This window comes from Callithrix jacchus, chromosome 7 (assembly GCF_049354715.1).
Source record: "Callithrix jacchus isolate 240 chromosome 7, calJac240_pri, whole genome shotgun sequence".
In the NCBI taxonomy this organism is placed as follows: Eukaryota; Metazoa; Chordata; class Mammalia; order Primates; family Cebidae; genus Callithrix; species Callithrix jacchus.
This window is the reverse complement of record NC_133508.1, coordinates 145279296-145287777: the sequence shown is the minus strand read 5'-3', so window position 1 is coordinate 145287777 and position 8482 is coordinate 145279296. Positions and strand designations below refer to the sequence as shown.

Sequence of the window (8482 nt, the reverse complement as noted above, 5' to 3'; positions counted from 1 at the left end):
TGCAAGGTGGAATGGGAACATGTGAGAGGACCCTGGTGAAGCCGGGGACACAGTTTGTAAACTCTGATGAACCTTTTTGCCAGAAGAAATAGCTTCCCCATCCCCAGTCCTCTTCCTGACCCATGCTGCCATCAGTCTTTCCACCTTTCTCTGAGGAGATAAACCCTGTATTGCCTGAGGCAACAGTGATGGCCTCCCCTGGGGCTGTTGCCAGGCAAGATAATGTTTCAGGAGTCACCCCCAACACCCCTATTTGCTTCTAGACCTATAACTAGGCTAAAGTCCTGGTGGGCCCCTAGTGGTGAGATTGAGAGTGTAACCCATTAGGAGTTGTACTTGAAAAGAACTGTTTGAGTTTTCTAATTTATATAAACAGAAATCTGGAAAACAGGCATGGGAATGGATATTAAGGATGTGGGATAATGGTGGAAGAAACATACAGTTGGATCAGGCTTATTGCACCCAAATCAATAAATTAATGATTGGTAGAATAAACATAGAGTTGGATCAGGCTCTATGTTTCTTCCACCAATAATGTATTCCATCAATAATGGTGGAAGGAGCATAGAGTTGGATAAGCTGAATTTATTGATTTGGGTCCACTAAGTAGAGACTCTGCTTAGCTGACCCAAATCAATAATTATGCTGATGGGATCTAACATTTAATGTTGCAGGTTGGGGAGCTAAAAAAGGTTCTAATGGTTTATTTTCTTGGTTAGCAGAAATATGGATTAAAAGATGGCCCACTTTTAATAGTGAGTGAGCTAGAAATGCCTGATCTCCCTTGGTTTAACGTAGAGGAAGGGATCCAAAGGCTTTAGGATATTGGGATGGTGGAGCCAATTAGTCACTTTAGACCTACTCATCCCAGCAGGGAGGGCACAGACAATATACCCTGGACTAATGCCTTGTGAAATATATTTGTGAGGGAAGCACCTGCATCTTTGAAGAGCCCTGTAATTGCTCTTCTCTGAATGTCAGATCTAACCGTGGAACTGCAGTCACTTGACTACAAAATTTAAATACAATAATTGAATCCCAAAATGGCAGGGCTCGAGAGGTGGCACCAAACCTGCAAAGGCAAGGTGGGCATAGCTACTGTAATGGACAGCAGAGGCAAAGTGGCAATCAGCATAGTCTGACTTCTGTAGAGATCTGGCATTTGCTAATTAATCATGGTGTTTCTAGAAAGGAAATTGATAGGAAACCTACTACATTTCTACTCAATTTATACAAGCAGAAAAATTCTAGGTTGAATGGACAAAGACTACTTTGAATGATAAAAACAGAGAATCATGGATCCTCAATCAATTTCCAGTCTTGAGCCAGTTTACAGACCCAAAACCACTTGATTGAAGGGGAGGCCATGTCCCCTTGAGGAAGGACCCCATGACATTACCAACAATTTATTCAGTGAAAGTTTCTCCCATTATTTCCCAAGGAGACCTCCAGCATTTTACTAGGGTAACTGTGCATTGGAGAAAGGGAAATAATCAGGGACTACTGGACACTGGCTCTGAGCTGACATTGATTCCAGGGGACCCTAACCATCATTGTGGCCCTTCAGTTAAAGTAGGTACTTAGGGAGGTCAGGTAATTAATGGAGTTTTAGCTCAGGTCTGACTTACAGTGGGCATAGTGGGTCCCCATACTCATTCTGTGGTCATTTTTCCAGTGCCAGAATACTTAATTGGCATAGACATACTTAGCAGCTGGCAGGATGCCCACATGGACTTGTTCACTGGTAGGGTGAGGGTTACTATGGTGGGAAAGGCCAAATGGAAGCCATTAGGGCTGACTCTACCTAGAAAAAATAGTAAATCAAAACAACATTTCATCCCTGGAGGGATTTCAGAGATTAGTGCCACCATCAAGGAGTTGAAAGATGCAGGGGTGGTGATTCCCCCACATCCCCATTCAACTCTCCCATTTGACCTGTGTGGAAGACAGATGGCTCTTAAAGAATGACAGTGGAATATTGTAAGCTTAACCAAGTGGTGACTCCAATTGCAGCTGCTGTACCAGATGTGTTTTCATTGCTTGAGCAAATCAACACATCTCCTGGTACCTGGTATGCAGCCACTGGCTTGGCATATGCCATTTTCTCCATTTCTGTTCATAAGGCCCACCAGAAGCATTTTGCCTTCAGCTAGCAAGGCCAACAATATATCTTTACTGTTTTACTTGAGAGGTATATCAACTCTTTGGCTTTGTGTCATAATCTTATTCAGAGAGAGAGCTTGATCACTTCAGGTTGCTGCAAGATATCACACTGGTTCATTACATTGATGATATTATGCTGATTGGATCTAGTGAGCAAAAAGTAGCAGACACACTAGACTTACTGATGAGACATTTGTGTGCCAGAGGATGGAAAATAAATCTGACTAAAATTCAGGGATTTTTCTACCTCAGTGAAGTTTCTAGAAATGCAGTGGTGTGGGGCCTGTCAAGATATTCCTTTGAAGGTGAACGATAATTTGCTGCATTTGGCCCCTCCTACAACCAAGAGAGAAGCACAATACCCAGTGGGCCTATTTGGATTTTGGAGGCAACATATTCCTTATTTGGGTGTGTTATTCTGGCCCATTTATCTGCTACTGCCCAACAAAATGCTTTGTCTGGCACCACCCATTGGAGTGTTGTGACCAGCTGTCACCAGGCACCATAGCCCCTCTAGCACAGCAGGTTTCTAACCTTGAGGGACCAAAGAACAAAGTGATGAGCTGGTACCAGTCCCCAGAGTTAGAGCATGCAGTCCAGGAGTCCTGAACTGAGCCTTGCCCCCGATTAAAAATCTTCCAGAAATGAAGCCATTTGACTGAACCCAACTTATACCACAATCAAACCCTCAAAGTAGAAAAAAAAACATTCAAAGTATAGCAACGTTAAAGATCGAAAGAACATTAGCCCACAGAGATGAGAAAAAACCAGTGCAAGAAATCTGACAACTCAAAAAGACAGAGTGCCCTTTTTCCTCCAAAAGATTGCACTAGCTCTCCAGCAAGCGTTCTTAACCAGACTGAGATATCTGAAATAACAATAGAATTCAAATTATGAATAAGAATGAAGATCATTGAGATGCAAGGGTACATTGAAACCCAATCCATGGAAGGTAAGAATCACAATAAAATAATACAGTAGCTGGCAGACAAGGTAGCCAGTATAGAAAAGAACACAACCAATCTGATAAAACTGAAAAATACACTACAAGAATTTCATAAGACAATTGCAAGTATTAATAACAGAATAGATCAAGTGGAGAAAAGAAACTCAGAGCTTGAAGACTGCCTTTCTGAAATAAGACCAGTAAACAAAAATAGAAAAAAAGAATAAAAAGGAATGAATGAAACCTCCAAGAAATATAGGATTATGTAAAGAGACCAAATCTATGACTCATTGGTGTCCCTGAAAGAGATGGGGAGAATGGAAACAACTTGAAAATGTAGTTCAGGAAATGATCCATGAGAATTTCTCCAACCTAGTTGGAGAAGCCAATATTAAAATTCAGGAAATACAGAGAACCTTGGTAAGATACTATACAAGATGATTATCTCCAAGGCACATTATCATCAACTACTTGAATGTCAAAATAAAAGATAAAATGTTAATGGCAGCTAAAGAGAAAAGTAAAATCACCTAAAACGGGAAGCCCATTTGAGTAATAGCAGACCTCTTGGAAGAAAATCTACAAGCCCGAAGAAATTGGGGGCTAGACACCAAGCTAGCTGCAGGAGTTTTTTGTTTTCATACCCCAGTGGTGCTTGGAATGCCAGCAAGACAGAATCATTCACTTCTCTGGAAAGTGGGCGGAAGCCAGGGATCCAAGTGGTCTAGTTCAGCAAATTCTACCCCCTTGGAGCCCAGCAAGCTAAGATCCACTGGCTTGAAATTCTTGATGCCAGCACAGCAGTCTGCAGTAGACCTGGGATGCTCAAGCTTGGTGGGGTAGAGGTGTCTGCCATTACTGAGGCTTGAGTAGGCAGTTTTCCCCTCACAGTGTAAACAAAGCTGGCAGGAATTTTGAACTTGGAGGAGAATACCACAATTTGGCAAAGCTACTATAGTCAGACTGCCTCTCTAAATTCCTCTTCTCTGGGCAGGGCATCTCCGAAAGAAAGGCAGCAGCCCCATTCAGGGGCTTATAGATAAAGATAAGCTGTCCTTTGGACAGAGCAGCTGTGGGAAAGGGCAGCTGTGAGCACAGTTTCAGCAGGCTTAAATGTTCCTGCCTGCTGGCTCTGAAGAGAACAGCAGATCTCCCAGCACAATGCTTGAGTTCTGCTAAGGGACAGACTGCCTCCTCAATTGGGCCACTGACTGGCAAACTGAATAAACAGTCAAGACCCATTGGTGTGCTGTATTTAGGAGACCCATCTCACTTGCAAAGACAAACATAGACTCAAAATAAAGGGATGAAAGAATATTTACCAAGCAAATGGTGGGGGGGAAGAGGTTGCAATCCTAGTCCCTGATAAAACAGACTTTAAACCAACAAAGATCAAAAAAGACAAAGACGGGCATTACATAATGGTAAAGGGCTCAATGCAACAAGAAAAGCTAACTATCTTAAATATATATGCACTCAATAAGAATTACCCAGATTTATAAAGGAAGTTCTTAGAGACTCACAAAAAAGTTACAGCAGATCTCTCAGCAGAAACTCTACAAGCCAGAAGAGAGTGGGGGCCAATATTCAACATCCTTAAAGAACAGAACTTTCAGCCCAGAATTTCATATCCAGCCAAACTAAGCTTCACAACTGAAGGAAAAATAAAATCTTTTATGAACAAGCAAGCACTCAGAGATTTTATTACCACCAGGCCTGCTTTACAAGAGCTTCTGAGAGAAGCATTACACATAGAAACAACCAGTATTAGCCTTTCTAAAAATATATGAAAAAGTAAAGAGCATCAACATAAAGAAGAATTTACATCAACGAATGGATAAAACAGCCAGTTAACATCAAATGGCAGTAATCCTAAATTTAAATCGACTAAATCCCCCAATCAAAAGATATAGCCAAAACCCAACTGTATGCTACATCCAGACCCATTTCACATGTAAGGATACACAAAGACTCAAAGCAAAGGGATGGAGAAAGATTTACCAACCAAATGGAGAGCAAAAATAAATAAATAAATAAAAAGCAGGAGTTGCAATTCTCGCATCTGATAAAATAGATTTTAAAGCAACAAAGATATAGTGGTAAAAGGATCAATGCAACAATAAGAGCTAACGATCCTAACACCCAGATACATAGAGACTTAGACTCTGTGAGACAGAAAATTAATAAGGATATCCAGGACTCAAACTCAGATCTGGAACAAGTAAACTTAATAAATACTTATAGAGCTCTCCACTTTAAATACACAAAATATACATTCTTGTCAACACATCATACCTACTCATAGGTTTAAATGAAATACTGATTGGCCATTATTAATACCCAATTTTTAGAATAAAGCAACATTTCCATTCTCTCTCCCTCTTTTTCTTCCTCTTTCTTCCTCTCCTTCACTCCTTTTTTTTTCTTTCCTTCTCTCAAAAAAGAAAATAAAATAAAAGTCACAAATCAACACATTCCAAATGATCTCTTATCCTGGCCTGCAACCCCTTTCTAAAAAAAAAATAAATAAATAAAAAATAAAAGAAAAGAAAACAGACTCACAAAAAGACTTGAACTCCCACACAATAATAATGGGAGACTTTAATATCCCAGTCAGTATCAGACAGATTGATGAGACAGAAAATTATCGAGGATGTTCTGGACTTGAACTGAACTCTGGACCAAGGAGACCAAATACACAACTACAAAACTCTCCACCCCATATCAACAGAAGATACATTCTTCTCAGCATCACATCGCACTTAGTCTAAAATTGACCATATACTTGGAAATAAAAAACTCCTCAGCAAATGCAAAAGAATGGAAATCAAAACAGTCTTTCAGACCACAGTGCAATCAAATTAGAACTCAGAACCAAAAAACTCACTCAACACCACACAACTGCAAGGAAACTGAATAACCTGCTCCTGAATAACTACTAGGCAAATAACAAAATTAAGGCAGAAATAAAGATGTTCTTTGAACGATGAGAACAAGGACACAGCATACCAGAATCTCTGGGACACACCTAAAGCAGTGTTTAAAGGAAAATTTATAGCACTAAATGCCCATAGGAGACAGCAAGAAAGATATAAAATTGACACCCTAATATCACAATTAAAAGAACTAAAAAAGGTGCACCCCTTCCCAGCCGCCCGGCCCCGACTGCCAGCTCTTCTTCGTCGCGCCGCCACCATGCTCTCCGTCCGCGTCCCGCTCGCGCCCATCACGGACCCGCAGCAGCTGCAGCTCTCGCCGCTGAAGGGGCTCAGCCTGGTCGACAAGGAGAACACGCCCCCGGCCCTGAACCGGACCCGCGTCCTGGCCAGGAAGACCGCGAGGAGGATCTTCCAGGAGCCCGCGGAGCCGAAACCTCGAGCAGCCGCCCCCGGCGTGGAGGAGGAGCCGCTGCTGAGAGCAAACCCACGCTGCTTTGTCATCTTCCCCATCAAGTACCAGGACATCTGGCAGATGTATAAGAAGGAGGAGGCCTCCTTCTGGACCGCCGAGGAGGTTGTGACCACCGAACCGCAGGTGGACCTGTCCAAGGACATTCGGCACTGGGAGTCCCTGAAGCCCGAGGAGAGATACTTTATATCCCACGTTCTGGCTTTCTTTGCAGCGAGCGATGGCATAGTGAATGAAAACCCGGTGGAGCGATTTAGCCAAGAAGTTCAGATCACAGAAGCCCGCTGTTTCTATGGCTTCCAAATTGCCATGGAAAACATACATTCTGAAATGTATAGTCTCATTGACACTTACATAAAAGATCCCAGGGAAAGGGAATTTCTCTTCAATGCCATTGAAACGATGCCTTGTGTCAAGAAGAAGGCAGATTGGGCCTTGCGCTGGATTGGGGACAAAGAGGCTACCTATGGTGAACGCGTCGTAGCCTTTGCTGCAGTGGAAGGCATCTTCTTTTCTGGTTCTTTTGCATCCATATTCTGGCTCAAGAAACGAGGACTGATGCCTAGCCTCATATTTTCTAATGAACTTATTAGCAGAGAGGAGGGTTTACACTGTGATTTTGCTTGCCTGATGTTCAAACACCTAGGACACAAACCATCAGAGGAGAGAGTAAGAAATAATTATCAATGCTGTTCCGATAGAACAGGAGCTCCTCACTGAGGCCTTGCCTGTGAAGCTCATTGGGATGAATTGCACTCTAATGAAGCAATACGTTGAGTTTGTAGCAGACAGACTTAAGCTGGAACTGGGTTTTAGCAAGGTTTTCAGAGTAGAGAATCCATTTGACTTTATGGAGAATATTTCACTGGAAGGAAAGACTAACTTCTTTGAGAAGAGAGTAGGCGAGCATCAGAGGATGGGAGTGATGTCAAGTCCAACAGAGAATTCTTTTACCTTGGATGCTGACTGCTAGATGAACTGAAGATGTGCCTTTATTTTGCTGATTTCTTTTTTCCACCTCATGAAAAAATCAGCTAAAGTGTTATCAATTAGCTACACCATGCATTGTCCATAATGTTCATTAACAGCATCTTTAAAACTGTGTAGCTACCTCACAACCAGTCCTGTTTATTTATAATGCTGGTACTATCACTTTTTGCTAGCAGGCTGGCTGGCTGGCTGTGACTTACCATAGCAGTGACAGTGGCAGTCTTCGGGTGACCTTCTAGTGAGCTTGACACAGCAGGATTAAACATTTCATTTAACCAGCACAGGCAGTTGAAAGATGCAGCCTCACTGCTTCAATGCAGATTTTCATGTTTACTTAAATATAAAACTGGCACTTTACAAACAAACATTGTTTGTACTCAAAAGATGATAATAGCTTGATTTATTTGGTTTCTACACCAAATACAAAGCATTCTCCTGACCACTAACAGGAGCCAATTGACAATTCACTAACGGACTAAAGTAAGTTAAACTTGTATAGACTAAGCATGTAATTTCTAACTTTTATTTTAATGGATTAAAATACTCATTAACCAACTTTAAAGTCAATGCTGTGTATAGCTAGATATCAGCCTGTTGGTGCCAGATACAAGATGGGTTGTGAGTTTCTTCTGTGGCTTGGGTAGCGTTCTGGGATTCTCTGCCCATCTGAGTAGAGTGTTGTGGGATCAAGGAATCTCTCAGGGCAAGGAGCTTCTTAAGTTAAATCCCTAGAAATTTAGGCATGATCTGAGCCTTCATATGGGTGAGAAGCCTTTTCATTTTATTTCTCACTGTAGTTTGTCCAACTTCTAGTTGATAAAATTCTTGAAGCGTTTTAATATGTGGGAGCTAAGGTAGTATTGTAAAATTTCAAGTCATCCTTAAACACAATGACCCACCTAAGATCTTACTCCTGTTAAGTGGCAAAATTGTTGTTTATCCTAGTTTTGTTTGTATGTAAGTAGGTTGTGTGAG

General features: G+C 41.6%; 1 pseudogene; it reads left to right on the top strand.

Annotated features, from left to right (window-relative positions):
- Positions 1-6289: 6289 nt before the first annotated feature.
- Positions 6290-8062, top strand: LOC100414172 (ribonucleoside-diphosphate reductase subunit M2 pseudogene; annotated as a pseudogene).
- Positions 8063-8482: the final 420 nt, after the last annotated feature.